Source organism: Pseudorasbora parva, chromosome 15, assembly GCF_024679245.1.
Source record: "Pseudorasbora parva isolate DD20220531a chromosome 15, ASM2467924v1, whole genome shotgun sequence".
Taxonomy (NCBI): Eukaryota; Metazoa; Chordata; class Actinopteri; order Cypriniformes; family Gobionidae; genus Pseudorasbora; species Pseudorasbora parva.
This window is the reverse complement of record NC_090186.1, coordinates 8,712,291-8,736,452: the sequence shown is the minus strand read 5'-3', so window position 1 is coordinate 8,736,452 and position 24,162 is coordinate 8,712,291. Positions and strand designations below refer to the sequence as shown.

Sequence of the window (24,162 nt, the reverse complement as noted above, 5' to 3'; positions counted from 1 at the left end):
AACCGATGCATTGATCTTCTGTGTGATGTCTCAAAAGCTTGATGGCCGTGTGCTATCCCTAAATTGCAGCCATATCTGCAGGACAGTGTTTTTCTGTGGAGTGCTGTTACTGAGGCCTGGGCTACTTGAGCTTCTACAGGGGGTCACACTGTAAAAAAACTGTGGTGATTTTTGTTGGTTTAACTTAAAAAAGTAAGTAACCTGGTTGCCTTAAAATTTTGAGTTTATTGACATTAAAAATTTGAGTTGATACTATGAAGGAAATTAGTTTAATAAATAGAAACTCAAAATATTTTTGTATCTGAACCACATAAAAAAATGTGATAAATCATGAAAATAGCACAATTTGGCATGTTTCACTGCGTCATCAGAAATAACACACACATAATTACCCAATATGCTTACAAAACTTTTTTACAAAAAAAAGGCTGTCGAATCTCAAAAAATGTTCATTGTATTAACTCAAAATTTTAATTTCAATGAACTCAAAATTTTAAGGCAACCAGGTAACTTTTTTTCTAAATAATTTTTTTACAGTGCACAGAAGTCCACTCTAGCACTGCACCAGATGTTACAACACAGATGCTTTTGTTCCACACACACACACACACACACACACACACACACACCACACACACACACACACACACACACACACACACACACACACACACATGTTTGTTTTTGTGAATTGTGGGGACATTCCATAGGCGTAATGTGTTTTATACTGTACAAACCGTATTGTCTATCCCCTTACACTGCCCCTGCCCCTAAACCTACCCATCACAGGAAACATTCTGCATTTTTACTTTTTCAAAAAAACTCCTCCTGTATGATTTATAAGCATTTTGAAAAGTGGGGACATGGGGTAATGTCCTGATATGTCACCATTTTCTGTAATACCTGTGTCATACACATGTTATTATACACATTTTTGTCCTGATATGTCACAAAAACAAGCACACACACACACACACACACACACACACACACACACACACACACACACACACACACACACACACAGACAAAAACTGCTTTTTAATTTATTTTTTTAAATAAGCGCATATTTTTCTTTTTTTCTTTTATGGTAAAAATCATCACAATTATTTTGGTCAATACTGAAATCACGTGTTACGGAACAGAGACTCACAGCAAGGAAGATATTAATAACTTAGTTTTATTGACAGCAGAACTAAATGGGGATTTAATGGTGGGTATATCAGAAGAGATGTAATGTAATCAACTGAATGGTGAATAGGAATACTAACAGTCTTTATCGTTGAAGATGGATGAGAAGGTCATGGAGCACACACCTCGGAAGAGAGACTGGAGACTTGGAGATGGAGAGGGTATACAGACACTAGGAAGGACTAGAAAGACGATTGAGACACGGAGAAGCAGGAGAGACAATGAAGATAAGAAACATTCACTGGAGACAGGTAAGTGGATAGTTCTTACTCTAACGAGACCAGACAAAGCGACTGTGTGAGGTGTGTGCTTATAGGAGTCTGTGGTGATGAGCAGATGAGGTCCGGGTGATTAGAATTTCCGGTGACGTTGAATGCTGTGATTGGGGGATGGTGGAGCCTGGCTGATCTCTGACATCATGATTCTTCAACATGATTATTGGTGGGTGATATGATCAAAGTCTTATTTCATCATATAAGTAATTTTAAATGTAGCAACACGCCAACAATGCACCTGAACACAACTTTGAGGGAGGGGAATATTTTTATATTATCATTTGTTTCATTCGTTTACTGCATTAAAGTTCTGCATAAGTAAGGGCGTGGTTACTTTGAGTGACAGGTGGATAGCCATTTATCCGCTGTCTGTTAGTCATTGTGTCACTTCAGCTCAGCCCACATCCCGCCTCTTTGCCCATTTTCTGTTATCCGGGCGTGCGACGCGCTGGCAAGGTGGCAACGGCTAGCTCGTCTCTACTTTGCGCTTCAGAACGGCTCATCGGAATCCTATGGGTGACGTCACGGACAATACGTCTATATTTTTTTACAGCCTATGGTTGCACCCAACGTCGTATTGTGCTGGGTGTATGATAGGGCCCAGCTTCTCTTTCGCGACTTAATGCGCTTTTCATAACACGCTTTTTATCAAACACGTCCAACAGTTAAGCAACAAAAGACTTTTACATCACTCTCTTATTCAGCTGATTTGGGTGTTAAGTTTGGCTTAGGGAGGAATGAAAGTGCTGCACGTGGCTGTGAAGGAAATGATGGCGTGCTGGACGGAATGCAGCAGCAGCACATTAATTGTTATAGCTCAATCTTATTTTCATAATCGTTAAAAGCCAAAATCAAATATGATTAATTGCACAGCCCTATTATAATATTCTTGCAGGACTGCTTGTGTGAATGCCTCGAAAGAAGTGGGGGACAGTGATATTGATGGTGATATTTCTAAATTTGAACACACCAGTTGATTCAGTTCATTAAGGAAGCTCCATTGAGAGACTTTAGGGACCCGTTACCACCTGCACAGATGGGCCCATGAAAATCAACCTCCGCACACTGAGCTGCTTGCCAACAAGTCATTTGTTGAGTCAGTGCAAAGCAGCCCATCAATGCACATGTTCACATATGCTGCATTGAAATGAACAAAAAGCCACCAGCTCATTGATTTATGCACATAAATATCACATTGCTGCACGGTTATATTAGATCCACGCGGAAAGATTCCAGGGCTTTTGACCTCAACAGGTCAAGTTCAAAAATTCCGGGGATGATGCACTCCAATTATTTCCATGCCTGCAGGGTACATCAAAACACGCACACCTGTTTTCAGCAGGACGGTGTCAATCCTTCCATTTTCCTGTTTAGTAACAGTGGGCGGTAAGCGGCCTGTTTTTCGGCGCCCACCTACTCCCTTTATCCTCCTTTTCCCAGCATCCCTGGGAGGCCACCGCTGATGTCATGCGGAATGAGTGAGTCACTACCTGCATGTGCATGTAGGTACACAATGTCATGCACTCTGGAGGGGATCATGTCAATGTACACTATACAAACGATTACAACAAAGATCTTTCCTGCATGTTCATCCTTCTTGCTGTGACCACCACAATTGTGTTTGTGTGTGTATATTTGTGTGATTTATTTTTAGAAAGGATGTTTTAATGTATGAATATAATCCTTTCTTCCTGCTGAAAACCGTTTATATTTATCCTTCCAACTAAGTCAGAATGTCAGTGTCACAGTTGCTTGTAAATGTAGCAAATGCTTCTTCCTTTTCCTTGGAAGTGTATTAGATACGCACAGTTATTAAAATTCTGTTCAATACCAAAAAGCTGAAAATTGATTTCATATTTCGCACATATGAAATATTTTTATTTCATTTTTTTTTATTTTTTTGCAGATATGGAAGCATTTCTTATTATTATCAGTTTTGTTATTATCAATATTTTTTTGTGGAAATCGTAATCGCCATGCAGTCTCTCGTGAACGCGTGTACGACAGTTAGCGGAAGTTAGAGATTACAGTTTGTAAAGTTTTAAATATGGAAATATTTCTTACACAAACGCATCGCTTCAAAAGGCCTTTATTAAGCCATTATAAAGCTTGGCTTAACCAGGACATTGTTTAATATAACTGATTGTATTTGTCTGAAAAAAGAATGTCATATACACCTAGGATGACTTGAGGGTTAGGAAATCATGGGGTAATTTTCATTTTTGGGTGACCTATCCCTTTAAGATGAATTTCCATGATATCTTCAGTCCCATTTACAAGTTACTGACAGTTACTTTGTTTACTTGTTTTAACTGTTTACATGAGCTCAAACATAATTTACAATACCCCTAATGCATTATAAGTCTGCATGTAAATATAGCCAAGGCCTTGAGAAACAGAGAGAGCCTGTTCATGTGTTTGAGCAGATTCCTCGTGTAATGGAGTGTACTCGTGATCTGTAGGCTGCTGAGCATTGTAGGGTCTCCCCTGAGTCTGATGATTGGTTGTTGTTGTTTCTCCCATACGGTGCTGTCAATATAGCAGAACGGTAGGCTTTGACATTGATGGGTGCGTAGTCGTCCCAATCAGAGGTAATTGCTGTTTTTGTGCATCCGTGGGCAACCCGTAAAGAGTCTTTGAGCGCAGTGAGTCAGTTTGCAGGAAGCACAATATTCAGGAAATCATTTTGTTACATCTGAAAGACCAATCACACTAAAAATAGACAATTAATTTCGAATATGAAAAGGAATTGTATTTATTGTTCTCTGTAATTATGCCGCTGATTGGACCATGTGGTTATTTGCATTTTGTATGAATATGATGTGCTGAAATTGAATATGAGCCAGAACAATTAAAAAATATATTTTTTGCAGTGTTCATTCTCAATGTATTTTATTTTTGATTCTCACCCTTTAAAAAATACAGTAAAAACAGCAATATTGCGAAACATTATTACAATTTAAAATAATGCTTTAAATATATTTTAAAATTCAATTTATTCCTGTGATTGCGAAGCTGAATTTTCAGTATGAAAAAGAATTGTATTTGTTATTGTCCTCTATAATTATGGTGCTGATTGCTACGGGATTATTGACTTGTTTTGCATGAGTGTGATACAAGGAAATTGAATTGCATGAGTGTGAGCAATGAAAACAATTATATGAAAAGTCTTTTTTGAAGGTTTCATTCTCAATGTACACATTTTCTGTGTGTGTGGCGGCTCATCAGTCTGTCTTTGTCAGATGCACAAGGAGCTGCGTCCGAAATCACAATCTCTTGGGTAGATATCTTTCCCTCGCACTTTGTAACAAATCGGTCTCTCGCGGGTCAAAATGGCCTGAAGCCCTACTTAATTTTTTTTGACCACAAAGCTCATTTCATTTAATTTTTATATTATTTTTTCAATTTTTAATGCAGTGTTTTAGAGATATTTTTTTTACCTTTAAATAACTAGATTTTATCAATAAATAATAAGTAAGTAATAATTTAAGCACAATCTTCACATTCTTTCAAATTAATTTCAAAATAACTCTTAATTTCATTGCGTAACCCTTTTAATTCAGCTCAAAATATCTTACATTGGGTGTCTTTGCTGACTTCTTTCGACTTGGGTATGTTCATACCGAACGCATTGGGTGTGAACGTAGCATTATAGCTTATATGGAGCAAATGAGCTGTTCCGCTGGGTCCCAAAGCCCAAAGTTCCTCTTCAGAATGCATTAAAATACAAAAAAAAAAAATGTTTTGTGTGCATTCGTGTTTCAAGTATGACACAAGTCCTAGGGTCTTGGACCACTCCGATTAACACTCTATTTAAAAAAAAAAAAAACGTTCGGGTCAATTTTCGGGTCAATTTACGGGTCACAACTCCTCTCCCGTGGCCTCATGGGATAGTAAAATGTCTGTCATATGATCAGAATCTCGGCGGAAGAAGTAGGTCATCCAGGTACTTTTTGCCTACTCATTTATGAGTACTGTGAACATACTGGCTTTGTCATAAGTATGAGACTGAGCCTGAGTATGAGCCTCTGACTGTAGTAAGTTAACATCTGTGGAGCACCTGCTCAGCCAAGCTTATGATAGGAGAGTCTCTCTTTGAAGAACAAGGGATTCGAAGCATTTAGATTGTTGTGTTTGCAGAGAAATATCAAAAACCACGGAAGAGAGAAAGTAGTGAACAACCGAAGCCGCATGATAATAGGCTGAGGGTGAGTAGGCCTGTTCGGGAACACGCAGTGCTTTGAGAAAGCTCTCATCTGTCAGTGGTGAAGATGGAAGAGGGGAAAGAGAGAGGGACGTTTGTGTGCTCTGAATTACTTAATGCAATAAACCACGACTAGAAAGCCTCTCTGCCTCCATTGCTTTCATAGTCTGGCATGGAGATGACGCTTTGAGAAGGCATCCTGTCTAACTTTGATTTAATGGAGATTGTCAGAATGGAAGATGTTATTAAATTCATCATTTAACCTTCCCTCATCCCCATATCTTATTCCTCTCTGTCTCTTGCTCATTCCTTCCTGTTGCATACCTGTATGTTGGGTTTTGAATGCTGGTTTGCTGGTGTTTCCCTGGGGCTTAAGAAGCGACAGGTCTTTTCTATAATTGTGACATATGATAACGACGTATGACTGTGATCTATAAGTGAATGTTGGAAAAGGAACATTTGTGGATTTGGTTCTGTCCATTGGTTGTTGATTGGGTATAGGTAGATCTGAACGTGAGCTTGCGGTTGACTGTAAGATTGGTGTGGGGTTTAAGTGGATGATATTATTGGAGAAGTATTGCATATTTGGCAAGATTGAGTTATGATATAATTGCTTTTAAAGGGGTAGTTCCGTGTTTTTTTTCTAGGCTTGGTTGTGTTTATGTGGCACAGTATAAAATGTCTTAATGCTTCTTCTTTTTTTTAAACGCTGTATTTTTCTTATATTTGACCTTTATTCCACACCACTGTCTGCACAGTTCTATGAACGGCTCGTTTGCTTCCTGCTTCTATGAAGCCCATCCCTCTGAAAAACGCAATGGTCTTAGATTGGTTAGATGGCCAAATGTAGTTTCCTGTATTTTTATTGGCTGAAGTGCCAAGCACAGGTTGTCCAGAAACGCCACACCCCTTACCATTACGGCCAGAAGTCACATCTGCGGTGACTAGCAAGGGTTTATGATGTCACCAACCCGGGAAGAAGCTCGTTGTAGTCCAAACCGGCCTATTTTGTAGGCAATAAACTGGCATAAATTTATAAGACAATATCTCCGTTTGCATTAAACTTCAGCGCTGTAACTTTGCAGATACTGGTTATGCTCAAGCAGCAAGATTACACACTGAAGTTAAAAAAGTGAAATCGCATGCAAGCACCCCTTTAATTAACATTTAACAATTAACATTGAATGACATGTTCAAAATAAGATGATGAATTTAGAAAATATTGAGAGTGAATTTTCTTTTCATATTGACTTTAGAAGCGTCCAAGCAAGCTATTTTGCGGTTACTTTCACCAGAAAGACAATGATGATTGTCCAGTATTTTTATCTGATGATCTGGTCTTTAGGTACAGCAACCAGCTAGTGCATGGTCATCAAGCTGGTTTTTAAAACATGGTTAATTTTCAACCAACATTTACCAGCTTGAACCAGATCAAATCACCTATCATGTTCCTAACAGATTAATTTCCCAACTGGATCAAACCAGCCTGCACCTGCATATAAGTTCAGGCTTCACATTCAGTTTTTGAACAAGAGCTTTCAGTTTATTTCCATGGTCAGCTCTCATAGCTTTAGCATGTGGGCACAGAAACGGACAAGGAACACAATGCATGTAATTTACCACTGTGAGAATTGAAGCAGGAGCTCAACACAGGCCGCAGATGCAGCAACCAGTTTATAAGCCGGTCCTTTTGTCACAGATAAACTCCAAGACACCTACATTAACCTCAGTTGTAGCCTGAGAGCTGCCCAAGAAACACTCTCATATCTGTGCTACACACCGACAGGACGACTGGACACAGAGATACTGCTCCCAGCATCTTTATCTCTGTATAAGAGCTACTATTCAGTCTGGAATGCAGCTTTCCCTGCACAGCTATTGCCAATTTCAGTACCAGGGCTATAAAAATGATAGTCAAACCTTCCTAGTCAGATTGATCGATCAAATTTTATAGTGTACAACACCATTTAAAAGTTTGGGGTCAGTAATTCTTTAAATAAAAAAGAAATTAATCAGTTTAGTCAGCAGTAACTGTAAAGACTTTTATATACAAAAAAAAAAAAAAAAACTATTTTAGATAAAGTCTGTACTTTTCTAAAAATCCTGAAAAAACAAAAACAAAGATGGTCCTTTCGGTTTCATAAAATACAATCAACTGTTTCTTGAGCACCAAATCATTACATGAGTGATTTCTGAAGGATCATGTGACACTCATATGCTCATTACTGGAGTAATTAAATAAATAAAATACATTTTAAAATATATTAAAATAGAAAAAGTTATTTTGGATCAAATAAATGCAGATCTGTGGAGCATAAGATACTTAAAAAAAAGAAAAGAAATTACCAACCCCAAATGCACAGTACACCAATTTTTTATTCTTAATGGCCCTTGCTTTAAAAACTGTTAAAGAGCTACATATAGCAGCGTATCTGTTCAATAAAATACCTTACTCATCTGTTGATTAATAAAAAACGGCATCTCTGCATCGCTTTTACAACATTTCGAATATCTCAGTTCTCTGAAAAGCCAAGCCAATGTTGATTCTCGTTTTATTACGAGCTCTGTCATGCTCTCTTTTTCTCAGTTGACTCTCCTCTGTCTGGGTGATTCGCCGGAGGTTGGAGATTTAGCTACTTCATGTCAACATGTCTCGCTGGTTCTGACAACTAACCTATTCCATTCCCACACCAAACACACGTCAAAGTATCCGGACCAACTTTTCTCTATTTACAGATATGACGGCACACGGGAGTCCTGTAAATTCTTCAGTTTTATAACATCTTTTGCATACCTGAACCCTTTCTAGCAGTGACTGTGTGATTTTGAGATCCATCTTTTCACACTGAGGACAATTGAGGGACCCAAACACAACTATTAAAAAAGGTTCAAACTGATGGAAACACGATGTATTAATGCTGCCTTCACATGCTATCAGAATTATCGTACATACGAGTTTCATCTGTAAAAATTGCACATGAACGACCTACCATTTTGAAACAATTTAACACCTTTTTATACTTAAATTTTTTTATTTTTTTTTTAAGTATTTAGTTCTGCCCTTCAGAAGCAGCAGAAGATATTAGCATGTTTCCCGGAAGACAAATTAAGTAGAATTTACCTTGATTTCAAATTCAAAAGGTTTTCACCCTCGGCTCTTAATGCATCGTGTTTCCTTCTGGAGCATCAGTGAATGCTTGAACCTTTTTTAAAAGTTGTGGTTGAATCCCTCAAATGTCTTCAGTGTGAAAAGATGGATCTCAAAATCATAGTCACTGCTGGGTTTAAATGTGCAAAAGATGCAAAGGAAAACTGAAGAATTTTGGGACCTGGAGGATTTTGTTCAGGAAGAACATTGGGCAGTTTAACTTCTCAGGACAAACAAGGGACTTGTGAACAAAATAAACAGTCGTGGTATTAAGACACATAGTATTAAGAATCAAGAGTACATAAACTTTTGGACAGGGTCATTGATATAAATTCAACTATTGCTCATTTATAGTCTTCTGGACTATATGTAAACATTTAAAAATATCTTATTTAGGACAGTACTAAATAAAATAAAAACACATTTAGAATGATTCACATTTTCACAGATTCTGTAAAGGGGTGTGTAAACTTTTGAGCAAGCCTGTATGTACACAATTTGCCGCACAATCTATCCTGACAGGTCTAAATTATAATAGACTTGCCATAGTGAATCAGGGCAAGACAAAACACATTTTGGAAGAAGGATTGATGTTGTATTAATTTTGAACAAAAACGTTCCATAGTCCCTTTAAGATGTTATATTATTTCTAATGTGCTTCTCAGGCCCCCTTTGAATGATGAGTTCATTTAGAATGAAACAGAATTGTGCCACTTTTCATTTTTCAACTCTGAATTAATTCATTGGACAGTGCTTCTAAACAGACCTCAATCTTTGATTACTGTTTGTAAATAATATTATTTCACCGTTCTGTTATTTCAAGTTTACTATAACAAAGATTTATAGACATCCGGCAACAGTTTGACTGGAAAATGCTGATTTTCTTTGCTAGAGAGAGCCAAAAAGCTCTCGCATAACTGCCAAGTTAACTAGTGCTTTTACATTGCCTAGTTGTAATTTGATGGCACATATAATATCTCACCTCCCATAATTCAAAATTATTCCAGTTTTATACCATCACTTCATTTTATCTCTCACTTCATCACTGGGTCTCTATTTGCATTTCTACTGCAGTCCACATCAACAGTGTTCACAGTCTCTGAGTCCTGATGTCTTTGAGAATAGAGTAGAATAGAGTAGAGTAGAGTAGAGTAGAGTAGAGTAGAGTAGAGTAGAGTAGAGTAGAGTAGAGTAGAGTAGAATAGAATAGAATAGAATAGAATAGAATAGAATAGAATAGAATAGAATAGAATAGAATAGAGTAGAGTAGAGTAGAGTAGAGTAGAGTAGAGTAGAGTAGAGTAGAATAGAATAGAATAGAATAGAATAGAATAGAATAGAATAGAATGACTAAGATATAGAATAGAATAGAATAGAATAGAATAGAATAGAATAGAATAGAATGACTAAGATTCAGAATAGAATAGAATAGAATAGAATAGAATAGAATAGAATAGAATAGAATAGAATAGAATAGAATAGAATAGAATAGAATAGAATAGAATGACTAAGATTCAGAATAGAATAGAATAGAATATTCTTAAGGTTCCCTGCACTACTGGCAAATGCTGAATGAACCCCTGCTGTGTATGAGTGACATGAACATTGTAGGAAATAAATAAAATATGTGGACTATGAAATAAAATAGACACTTATGCATTTTATTTTTTTATTTCCCATGCTGCTCCTGCACATTTGTATCCACCTCACTGAATAAAACATTATATCTGTTCTCACAGGATTCACAGGCCACTATTCAGTATGGTTCAGACTTCAGACAGAGGTGACTGGTTCAGAGTCTGGTTATAGAGAAGACTAGACGTACAGTCAAACACTAATGAGATGGTGTGTAGAAAAGTTTGCTTACGTTGTGTACTGATTTAGGCATTGATGAATACTAGCAAGGGAATCAAATGACATAATTAATGTGACTTCAGACAATCCATCAGGTTTAAATAAGACCTTGGGTTGTGATGTTGTGTCATACTAAACTACAGAGCACAGTAGCCAATGACAAATGTTTACTTGTTCTGGTCCGAGTGTGTCCTCTCGCTTTGGTGATCTGAGTATATGTGGCTTCTTTGAAGTGGCTGAGCAGGTCTCTGTGACTGTTATTTGCTGTGAGTGGTGTCTTATTACAGAGCTAATGCTGGGGCTCCGAGCCCTCTCATCTGCAGCTGAGGAATTATGCCTGGTTAGTGGACACAAATTACACAACCACAGTTTTCAATGAGACCATTTTCTGGTCCTTGTTAGAAAGAAAGTGAAGATAATTTTTTTTAAGCTCTTGTAAATAGGATTTTCAATTGAGTCAAAAATTGAAATGTAATTAATAATATTTATTTAAATACCATTTATTTAACTAAAATATAAATATATACATATAATTAATTATATATTAAAAAAAAACATATGCTGATTAAGTAATCAAATGGTTCACAATAAATCACATACACTGATCAGGCGTAACATTATGACCGTATATTGCGTTGGTCCCACTTTTGCTGCCAAAACAGCCCTGACCCATCGGGGCATGCACTCCACTAGACCCCTGAAGGTGTGCTGTGGTATCTGGCACCAAGATGTTAGCAACTGATCCTTTAAGTCATTTTAAGTTGTGAGGTGGGGAATCCATGGATCACACTTGTTTGCTCAGCACATCCCACAGATGCTCGATTGGATTGAGATCCGGGGAATTTGGAGGCCAAGTCAACTCCTCAATCTCGTTGTTGTGCTCCTCAAACTATTACTGAACCATTTTTGCTTTGTTGCAGGGCCCATTATCCTGCTGAAAGAGACCACAGCCACCAGGGAATACTGTTTCCATGAAAGGGTGTACATGGTCTGCAACAATGCTTAGGTAGGGGGTACGTGTCACAGTAGCTTGTCTGTTTGATCTGACCACATGGGCCAGCCTTCGCTCCCCTCGTGTATCAATGAGCCTTGGCCGCCCATGACCCTGTTGCTGGTTCACCACTGTTCCTTCCTTGGACCACTTTTGATATATCCTGACCACTGCAGACCAGGAGCAAAAGCTTCAGTTTTGGAGATGCACTGACCCTTGTCAAACTTGCTTAAATCCTTACACTTGCCCATTATTCCTGCTTCCAACTCATCAACTTTGAGGACAAAATGTTCACTTGCTGCCTAATATATCCACCCACTAACAGGTGCTTTGATGAAGAGATAAGCAGTGTTATTCACTTATCCTGTCCGTGGTCATAATTTTATGCCTGATTGTTGTATATCAATATTTACTAAAAGTGGCCAAAAAATTCAAATGATTTAAAATATTGCATTATTTTTAAATGTGAGTAAACCACTGTATAGACATTAAGCGTTATCAATATATTGTTTGTTTTATTGCTGTATTATTGAGCTAAAGTCTACAGGCTTGCAGTTCACAGTAGTTGATGAATACATTTATATAAAAAGTTCATTTATTAATCCACAGCAGTTGATAAACGCATATCAAAAAGTTAATTTATGAATGCATATGTGTATGCAAATTGATATACTAAATATATACACCCCTTTTTTATTGAAGTCTCTTAAGTTCACCAATGCTACGTTACTTTTTCTTCAGTGACACATGGTGCAACTTTCTGGCTTTAGTTTAATTTTAATTTTTTTCACAACATTCGCCATGAGCAGTGATGCCAGTAACGTGTTACTTAGTAACGCATTACTCTAATCGGACTACTTTTTTCCAGTAACGAGTAATCTAACCCGTTACCATTTCCAGACCAGAGTCAGATTAAAGTAATTTATCCAAGTCACTGTGAGTTTCTATTTTAGTCATTTTCCTTAGTAAAAAATATAAATATATATTTTTGCTTTCTTCTTGCGTCTCGTAGAGAGTATTTTTTTAGGAAATAATTTTTAATTTCAATTTAAAATGTCGTGAGATACATTGTTGACATTACTGTTAAAAATGCACTTCCAATAAAGTGAGTGTTGGCAAAAACGGTTGTCATTTCTGTTGAGGTGGCAGGGGAGTTGTCGCAAACTGCTGAATGTAACTAATAAAGTAACTTGCAGTCTTACTTAGTTACTTTTAAAATCAAGTAATCTGTAAAGTAACTAAGTTACTTTTAAAGGAGTAATCAGTAATCAGATTACTTTTTCAAAGTAACTGTGGCAACACTGAGGCCATGAGTCATTAGATTCTTACCCTTTACATTTCAATCAGCACAAATATCACACACAATCCGGAAGCATTACAGTCAGGCTCCCCGCTGCTCCCTCCACAGAGCTTGAGTTTATTTCACTCAGGTCCTGTGAATGCAGGAGAACGAGAGGCATGCAGACGGAGAGATGGCAGGTGCTTTTCCTCGCCCGCGGCCCCTCTCCTGCAGTGTTCTCCTCTTTGAGGATTCCGTCACTTAAAAGAGCAGCTGTCTCATTCCCACTTCGTGCGCCCCACTCGCAATCTTGCTGCATGATCCAAGTAACAATCTCTGTTGATCATTCTTTATTACCACCACCTTTTAGCTTTTTTGTTAAGACCTTCCTGCTTTTATTCAGAATCTGCTTTGAAATCATATGGGTCTAATTTATGGTTGTGGACATCCCCCATCCCCATTACCTCTCCTCCAAGTGGGTTTTCATTCGGGGGGCTCAGAATACCAGAGACACGGCAGCCACATTCCACATCAGCTCTCATCAGACACGCCAGCTTCCAGTGCCCACTATTCAATTATCCTGGATTTTGAGAAGTAAATAATGAAATCTATAATCAGCCAAGAGACAATAAGTGTAGTTGAAAAAGTCCTTTTTGGTATATTTTTGGTCTTATTTGGTCTGAAATTATGTATATTATAAATAAAAAATGTTAATAAATAAAAAATAATGTAAATATATATATAATATATTATTGTTTAAATATATAGTGCTGCTTGAAAGTTTGTGAACCCCTTGCAGAATCTGAAAATGTGAATAATTTGAACAAAATAAGAGGGATCATACAAAATGCTATTTTGTACAGTGTTATTTTTATAAATTCAGATATTTGTAAACATCTTTAATGTAAAATATCTTAGGACAGTACTAAATTAAAAATAACATGCATTTTGTATGATCCCTCTTATTTTGTTCAAATTAAGTCTGTGAGTGTGAATAAATGGCTGTTCATGCAGTACATTAGCAAAATTGTTTGGAAAATATCTGCAAGACAACCATTACAAAGCACATTTAACACACATAAATACACATTTGACTCCCATGAATCTCCACCCATGACTAAGTCCTGTCAGCTGTTATTGATCAGCATTTATATAGTTTCACAGTGTGACTACACACATAAAAGCCAGAGCAACTCTTTCACTTCCCACTCTCTGCATTGTTTATTTGATTTTGCATGAGTGAGTTCAAATACAATTAGATTGGAGTCTAGACTGATAGACATATTAAGTCCTTTGATGGTCAACTGACTGTGTCGACTCCAAACAAAACATATTTAGCATATCTAATTCAATTTGATAGGTCTTTTGCTCCACTGTGTGTGTTTAATTAGAGCAGGTGCCGCACTGAAATAATGAAGGCATTTCTCCATCAAAAGTTTACCGGAAAGTTTTGTGTTACGTGGACAAAAAAAAAAAAAAAACAAAAAAAACAACATAAAACAAAACACATCACAGCACACAAAGAGACACAAAACAACACACAAAACAAAACACACAGCACACAAACATAAAGAAACACAAAACAAAACAACACATACAGCACAACACAAAACAAAACACAACACAAAGAAACACAAAACAACACACAAGACAGCACACGAACACAAAGAAACACAACACACAAAACAAAACACAGCACAACACACAAAACAAAACACAAAAAGCAACACAGCACAACACAAAATGCAAAGAAACACAAAACACACAAAGCAACACAAAAAACACAAAACACAGCACAACACAACAAACACACAAAACACAGCACAACACATAAAATAACACAAAGCAAAACACAAAGCAAAACAAAACACAGCACAGCACAACACAAAACAGCACAACACACGGAAAACACACAAAACAACACAACACACAAAACAAAACACACAAAACAACACAGCACAACACACAAACATAAAGAAACAAAACAAAACAACACACAAAACACACAAAAACAGAAGAAAAAAAAACACGCAAAGCAACAGCACAACACACAAAACAAAAAAAACAGTCCTCCATCATTCTGTCTGTACTATTTTTTTCCTACTTTCATATATGCAAATAGCACAAGTTTTATTCATGATACAATACAAGTGATCAAAACGTTATGTACACTTACCTAAAGGATTATAGAGTGCCGAAGTCATGACGTCGCTTTGTAGGCCAACCCAGAAGTTAGCGGCGCATGGGTTCCCTCAATCAAAAGCCTATGCATTTTCCCCATAGACTTTTGGACAATCGCAAAAAATAAGATCTGTGTTCAACAAAGAGTTATGACCCTTACACGTTTTGTCTATCAAGATAATCTTTGCAAGTGAATCCAAAATGTATACCGTTTGAAGCCTAAATAAAGCCGTCAGATATAAAGTGCTAACGGTAGGCTATAAACGGACTACAGCACACAGTCGCGGTTCTACGTCATCATCAAGCTTCCTCAAACTTTTTTAAAAAACACGTTCGCTCATTATGATCTGCGCTCTGTATGAACACTTATCCACTTTTTCATGAGAAATATTGACCATTCGTTTTTTCCAAAAATGTTAGAAACTAATTGAGTTTATGCGTGCCTCTCTGAGATTGGTTTTCTCGTTTGTTAATGTTTTATTTATTCGTTTATTATTTTGTTAGTTTATATAAACCTTAATATTATTTTCTTTGTGATTAAGATTAGGCTATTATGCCTCATCATCGTGCCCCAAATAGACTTTGAAGATTATCTTTCACTGTATTATGTTTGACTGTATGTTTGCTAATTCACCAGAAAAACAAACATGTTTTTACCACCTCAGAAGCACTAACGATGTAAGCTATAACGTTAGCCGTATCAATTTACAATCGTATGTCATTTTCCTTAGACGATTGATCATAATCGAGGAGAGAACCACTATAAATCTGGACATGTAGAACAGCGCAGCTTTCATTCGACGACTTGTGGTTCCATCTCGGGACAAAACAAAACACTACAGTCTCTCCACAGAAATGAAGAACTGGTTATCGGTTACCTATCACATGTTTCTGTGTACAACAATATTTGGAAACACTACTATTTGAAAGGACTAAAATATATAACTTTATGTATATTAACTGAAAGGTAAACTTCTAAGAACGTGAGGCTGAAACGCAGGCTAGTTTTTTATTTTTATTAAACATTTACTTACAGAATTCAAAAGTGAATGAAACGTGGCTGGTGAGATTTCCTGTTTGTCACAATGATGTCTAAAGTCCCAGCAAAGGATTTAGTCCCTTTTAGCAACTTGTTAGCAACCGCCGTTTTTAAGACACAATAAAGTTTTTAAAAATAACAAGCAGGTTAGAACCAGTGTGTTTTATGTCATAGATCAAAACGTGAAAATATTTAGAGGCTTTGTTAACCACAGAGCTTATTTCAGGCGATTTAGCAAAAACCCATTACAAAAAACCCATAGACTTTAGAGCGAGGGAACCGGAAGTGCTAAAATGCTAACTCACTTCCACGTTTTGGCCTACAAAGTTACGTCATGACTTTGGCACTCTATTAGGAACTATATACTAATACTGTGTTTGACCCCCTTTCGCCTTCAGAACTGCCTTAATTCTACGTGGCATTGATTCATCAAGGTGCTGAAAGCATTCTTTAGAAATGTTGGCCCATATTGATAGGATAGCATCTTGCAGTTGATGGAGATTTGCGGGATGCACATCCAGGCCCCAAAGCTCCGCTTCCACCACATCCCAAAGATGCTCTATTGGGCTGAGATCTGGTGACTGTGGGGGCCATTTTAGTACAGTAAACTCATTGACATGTTCAAGAAACCAGTTTGAAATGATTTGAGCTTTGTGACATGGTGCATTATCCTGCTGGAAGTAGCCATCAGAGGATGGGTACATGGTGGTCATAAAGGGATGGACATGGTCAGAAACAATGCTCAGGTAGGCTGTGGCATTTAAATGATTCCCAGTTGTCACTAAGGGGCCTAAAGTGTGCCAAGAAAACATCCCCCACACCATTACACCACCACCAGCCTGCACAGTGGTGACAAGGCATGATGGATCCATGTTCTCATTCTGTTTACGCCAAATTCTGACTCTACCATCTGAATGTCTCAACAGAAATCGAGACTCATCAGACCAGGCAACATTTGTCCAGTCTTCAACTGTCCAATTTTGGTGAGCTCTTGCAAATTGTAGCCTCTCTTTCCTATTTGTAGTGAAGATGAGTGATGCCCGGTGGGGTCTTCTGCTGTTGTAGCCCATCCGCCTCAAAGTTGTGTGTGTTGTGGCTTTACAAATGCTTTTCTGCATACCTCGGTTGTAACAGGTGGTTATTTCAGTCAAAGTTGCTCTTCTATCAGCCTGAATCAGTCGGCCCATTCTCCTCTGACCTCTAGCATCAACAAGGCATTTTCGCCCACAGGACTGCCGCATACTGGATGTTTTTCCATTTTCACACCATTCTTTGTAAACCCTAGAAATGGTTGTGCATGAAAATCCCAGTAACTGAGCAGATTGTGAAATACTCAGACCGGCCCGTCTGGCACCAACAACCACACCACGCTTAAAATTGCTTAAATCACCTTTCTTTCCCATTCTGACATTCAGTTTGGAGTTCAGGAGATTGTCTTGACCAGGACCACACCTCTAAATGCATTGAAGCAACTGCCATGTGATTGGTAGATTAGATAATTCCATTAATGAAAATTTAACAGGTGTTCATAATAATCCTTACAGGTACTTAAAATTACTTACAGTGCGGTTTGAAGATGACGTTGACTGCTAGAGTTGTCATCACAGGACCTTAGGTCTTACCTGCGGACTAACTTTAATTCCTGGATGCTTTGCAATTGGTACTTTTATCAACACTTCCATCAAGCCGTTTTTTTTTTCTATAAGTAAATGTTCCAATCAATGATCCAGACAGCGCGTTCTTATCTCCTTCCTTCATTTTACAGTTGAATGGTGGCGAGAACTGCTCAGGGTCAAAGTTCAATATGGAATGGATTCATCTGCATTATTATTATTTGTTTTACAGCCCTATATATATATATATATATATATATATATATATATATATATATATATATATATATATATATATATATATATATATATATATATATATATATATATAATATAGGAATTAACTCTTGAAAATAAATAGTACATATTTTGATACTACTACTACTACTTTTAATAATAATAATAAAACTGAACATAAAAACCAACCGGCCACTCCGACAAACCCAAATTGGCCATTTGTCCAACCAATAGCAGAAACAAGGAGTGAGAAACCAGTTTCAGAATATTTGTATTTTTACCATTCTGCTTTGTTATGCTAACAGCACTGAAATGACACATTCCCACATAAAATCTGAAGCCTACATAAAGTCTTTCTCACGTTCCATTAGTTGTTGTTAAAGTCTTCCATTGAACCACTCCCTAGTGAAGAGTCATCAGTCATTCTTATATACACACATGCTTGATACATGGCAGCAATTAATGTCGTCTCCTGTTTCCAGTGGATCAGCGCTGGGTTGTGGACCTATAGGGGTCCAGTCAGGGCTCAGACACTGTGCTGTTGGCCTGCAGTATTGGCATTGTGAGAGCTGCTGAATAGGGCCATCTGCCCGGTGCCTGCTGATGGCTGTCTTGGCTGGTTGTTCTTGAACAATAAGGACATGAGGACTGGCTTTGTGGCCAGGCGTCAGACTGGACAATAGGGGAGAGGGGGGGAATAGAGGCAAGCAGAGCCCCGGTCTGCAGGCACACTCTGTAAACACTCATTCTAATAAGCCCTTCATAGACAGATTACCACGGCAGGCGGGAACAATGTCAACAATGCTAATTATCCCAAGATGTATGCACCAAGAATTCACAGTTGTCTAGCTGGAGACAAACATACATACATATCACATAGACTCTGTCTAATTATTACACCCACATTAATGAATGCCATATATTTGCACATATGCAAAACACAATGATCATATATCAGTCAGAGGACAATTGTTTGTGGATCTTTGATTTCTGATTTCACACCCAGTATTAGCATCAGGTTCAGATGATCCAATCACAAGTGTTTAGAGCAGTGAAAACAAGGTTCAAAATGGACTACTCAAATTGCATTTGGAGGTAAGCAAAAATGCATACGCTCACATTGTATTTATAGTGTGAATGCTAAAACAGGTTCCAGCTAATATAGAAGCTCACATTGAATGTTAAAGTATATTCGGATAAATTGTGTGTATATTTATAGAATAGTCTGCAGACCCTTGTTTTTCTCCTTTTTTTGCACTCTATAAGCATACAATAAAAAATAAAAACAGGTGATTAGTATAGTCATGAAATCAGAGACCCTCCCCCCAAAAAACTTGATGACATATTTGACATAAATGAATACTAAATGTAAATAATTGAATATTGAACAGTATTATATTACCATTCAAACGTTTGGGGTCAGTACGATTTTTTTTTTTTTTTACGAATGAATACAAAATAAACAAATAAACTATTTCAGTACTTTTAAAATTTATCAAAGAATCCTAAAAAATATCATAGTTTCCATTAAAATATTAAGCGCCACAAATTTTTCAACATTGAAACATTGAGCAAACATTACATTTTTCTAAAGGATCATGTGACACTGTTGACGAGTGATCACTGTTTAAAATTCACGAGAACTTTTTTTATATATATTTTTAAATTTCTTCAAATAAAAAAAAAGTTGTAATAACATTTCACTATATATATATATATATATATATATATATATATATATAAAGAAATAGTCTTCAGAGAATGCTTCATAATCACGTTTATCTCTCCCATGGTTCGGTGGTACAGGGACAGAAGGGTCAACTGCCTGAATCTACTCGCTGGCTGTGGCTCTTTGAATTATAAATGTGTAAGAAATTAATTTTTCATCAGTCTCTTAGCATGAGCCTTAGGCAGCAGGGGAGGAGTCATAGTCATGTGACACGGTGACTGTGGTTGACTCATCTCTAATTGATGTGTTTTTTTGGCTTGTCCTATTGTCAGTTAGCAGGGTGGATTTGAAACCATTTGGAACATAGACAACTTTATACAAGACAAATATTGTAGAGCTGCACAATTAGTGGTTTCCACAATTAACTAATTATTATAGTCAAACCATTTACACTTCAATTATTATAATTGGCTTTGATGATTATAATGATTACAACAAAGCAGACAAGGCTTTTGAATTGTTGATATTATTTTTAGCCCTTTTTTAAAAAGTTATTTGCTCTTATTCAACTGAATTACTGATAAACAAAAAGGCAATACGAATCATTCAGGGGCACAGTTCTCAGCTTGTGTATGTTTAGGCTGTGTAAAGAATATGGCATGCAGTTCCCCCACACAAAATAAGTATTTTTTATATTTTATAAATTAGTGTCAGGGGAAATTATCGACAAATACAAAGTTCTATAATGAAACTCTAGATGGCGCAGGCTGATAGGTTCTTAACTCAATTTGCTTACAATTACATCGTTTCCATAGGGCACAGCTGATTGGTTCCTGCTGTTTCAGTAGGCAGTGAGCTCGCTGCTCAGTCTTCACAAACGGTCAGGATTTGCAGTTGCACCGTGCTTTCACCTTTCCCACCTCCACCTGTATAGTTCGGCTTTGTGTAATTCACGTACAGTACATCTGTAAAGTTTGAAATGTTCCAAAATTATACAAGCAATACCCCATAATGATTTTTCACGTTGTCACTATGGGGTATTGTTTGTCGAATTTGGAAGAAAATAATAAATTTAATCAATTTTGGAATAAGGCTGTAACATAAAATGTGGAAAGAGTGAAGCGCTGTGAAATCTTTCTGGATGCACTGTATACTCTATTGTAGCAGCAGCATGTCTTAAGTTATTTTTTCTGTTCTTCGTCTAGGGGTAGAACGAACATGAGCAACAAAACCTGATCTCATGGCATTTCGTACATATTTTACAAGGTGGCTAATTCATATGAATTTGTACGACCTTATTTATTCAAATTCATACGTTTTTAGCTAAATCGTACGTATTTGACGAGTTTCCAAACTTGCATGAATTCGTACGAATGACCTACCTCAAACCCGTCACTGGGGTTCAGACGAAACGTACAAATTCGTTAGCCATCATCCGACGCCACCAACTCTGCTGAGAGCAAAGTTTAGATGAATATGAAAATTTGTGCTGCACGCTTTCCCCTCAATAACAAAATAACCACGCAAAAAAATTGAGAAAACAGCAAGCATTTTGATAAAGCATAAGAAAAGCATCTGATCATAGCATTGTGTATTATGTTTGCACATGCTCTGCAGCACTCCAGTAACACGTCACGTTTATTTATATATCACTTTATACAAAGAGATACAAAGCTTAAAATCAATCTTTACCATATTAAACATGAAAATGTGTACAAAAACGTATAATTGTCTATTGCAAAGCAGCTCTCCAGTGCGTTCGTTTTCACTCGTGGACGTCTGATCTCGAACGACTGAACAGGCCAAATGAACTAGAAAAGATTTTCACGTGGAAGAAGACGGAGCCTCCGCGCAGACCTACCTATTACGTAATCGCCACGGACCAATGGAAGTACAAAAGCGTTTGACAGCTGGAGCAAAATAGTTTGATTTGGCAAGCTCTTTCGAACTCCCAAAATGAACTTTGTTTCAGCTTGATTTTGTTATGATTCAGTTAGTTCTTTGATTTTGCTTGAAGTATACCGGGCCTTTACTTGCTCACAGCAGCGTGTCGTGTATGTATTGGCAGTAGCTAGTCCCCTACGATTAGCTCTGCAGCAGCAGCGTAGCAGATCTATTCCGCCAAAACCAAACATATCAACATTGTTATATCTATTACCTTGCCAAACAACACTATGAGGGTTGTCATGACAGAATTCTAATTTGTATCATAGTCTTGCAGCTCTAAAATTCTGTAGGTTGCTGTGCTGGTTAAAGAAGACAATTACCAGCGTACAAATCCTGTAGTAAATTGTAAATAAATCCCATTTGTTCCTCTCTGAGGGGACCGTCCTACACAGCCACCCTGGCCTGCTTGACTCTTATAAGAGATTTGTGACAGTGGGAGCATGTCTATGTGAGCAGTGAGAGTTTGCTTTGCAACAGTGATGTAAAAAGATGTAATAATAATAATAATAATAATAATAATAATAATAAAAATCCTTCAGTCCTGATCCAGGTTCCAACAAAACTAACTATGGTTGGTTGTCCTGACATGTCAGACATATCTCTTCATTTGAAGGTTTCTTGGGTCTGGCGGTCTGGCTGGCTGTATATCAGACTGTCACTGACCAAAACTTGTCAACCACGGCCCTTATTTCCCACCTACTCACATACATTTGCAAGCACCTTGTTCTCCAGTGGCTAATAACCAGAACGACATCAAGTGTAATTAGAATGATTGACGGATGCCGATAGCCTCTTGTCTGGCATTTCAGTGTAATTAATTCCATTGTTTAATCAGGCACACAATTTAATTTTCGGACTTCAGTTGTACATTTAATGGAAAGTGGAGGTCCAGAATGGCCATACGCCTTGGAGCTGCGAATCTCTCTGATTAGATCATGATTACAGCCCATCGAACACAAAGAAAAAAAGCCAACAGAACAAACTTTAATGGCACTTTGTAAACAGCATGCAGTTTCAGTCTGCTTTGGCTATTGATAAGTTGACTGTGTTGCCATTATGTTGTCAAGCTGCCAGAGTGAAATTGCACAAACCATTTTCATGTTAGTGAGCAAGATGTGTATTCCCAGAAAAGACATAAACCTCAGATATATAGCGCCTTTTGCTCTCACTAGCTATGTTTCCATCCAAAGTTGCGAATGTAACTTAAGCGCAAAATTGCAATATTGCATAGAACATTTGCACCGTTTACTTCCAGTGAGTCGAAGAGAATATAATCGTCACTTGCTGATAAACTACTGCTAAAAAAATCACTAAGAAACATAGGAGAAACAAAATATATAATAATTTTCTTATATAATAAATGATTTGCATCTCAGAGAAACTTGTGCGTCTCAATAAACTTGTCTTGCTTTCAGAGGCAGATGCTGCTATTGGAGAACAAAGTTGTGTAAGACTATATACCGAATCTTTGACAACAGAATTCTGAATGACTAGAACAGCATTTCAGATGCTTTGCAAACAAGATTTTTCCACTGGTTAGTACAGTTATGCTGTTACATCGCGAAAGTCACATGATTTTTTTTTTTTTTTAATGCGCATCGAGGAATTTATTCTGTACATGCATTTCCATTGTAGTTTATGCGCATGTTTTGCGCATGTTATGCTCATCGTTACTGTCTTTACAGTGTGTACAAACACTGAGCTTAAGAAAGCCTATACGGAGCTGAAGTTGATTTATGGTGATGGGCGGAGTGGAGTAGCTCGTGTAAAGGAGGGATTTAGAGAGACTTATTCATCTGACGAGTTGTTTGAGGATCATTGAAAAATGTGGTGATGTGCAATGTATATTTTGAGAAAATTAAAGTGTTTTTTGACTTTTGATGCATGTAAACATGTTGTAGGAGACCTCCAAAACAAAAAGGAACCTTTAAAGGTGCACTGTGTATATTTAACAACATCTAGTGGTGAGGTTGCGAAATTGCAACGGCCTCACCCCTCCCTTTCGAAGCACATAGAGAAGCTACGGTGGCCTACACAGGACAAAGATGTCATTGTCTGAGACAACAGAGAGTAGCTAGCGCCCTGTATAAGTTTGTCTGTTTAGGGCTACTGTAGAAATATGGCGGCACAAAATGGTGACTTTAATATAAGGGGATCTGCGGTGTATGTAGATAGAAACGGCTCATTCTAAGGTAATAAATACATAACGGTTCATTATGTAAGCCAAGGTCTTCATATACCACTGAAAAGTTACAGTTATTTACACTCACATTAAGGATTATTAGGAACTATATACTAATACTGTGTTTGACCCCCTTTCGCCTTCAGAACTGCCTTAATTCTAAGTGGCATTCATTCATCAAGGTGCTGAAAGCATTCTTTAGAAATGTTGGCCCATATTGATAGGATAGCATCTTGCAGTGGATGGAGATTTGTGGGAAATTGAACAGGTGTTCATAATAATCCTTTAGGTGAGTGTATATTATATTGCATTTATATCAAAATATGCTTATAAATACTACACACTGCACCTT

The 24,162-nt window shown here is 37.3% G+C and overlaps 1 long non-coding RNA gene across 1 annotated transcript in view; it reads left to right on the top strand.

The window, feature by feature from the left end:
• LOC137041085 (uncharacterized) overlaps positions 1-24,162 on the top strand; it is a 101,559-nt gene that overhangs the window by 48,233 nt on the left and 29,164 nt on the right. The window contains exon 2 of the long non-coding RNA XR_010898022.1: positions 1,289-1,632. This is a non-coding gene — a long non-coding RNA (uncharacterized lncRNA). The remainder of the gene's footprint in view (positions 1-1,288; positions 1,633-24,162) is intronic.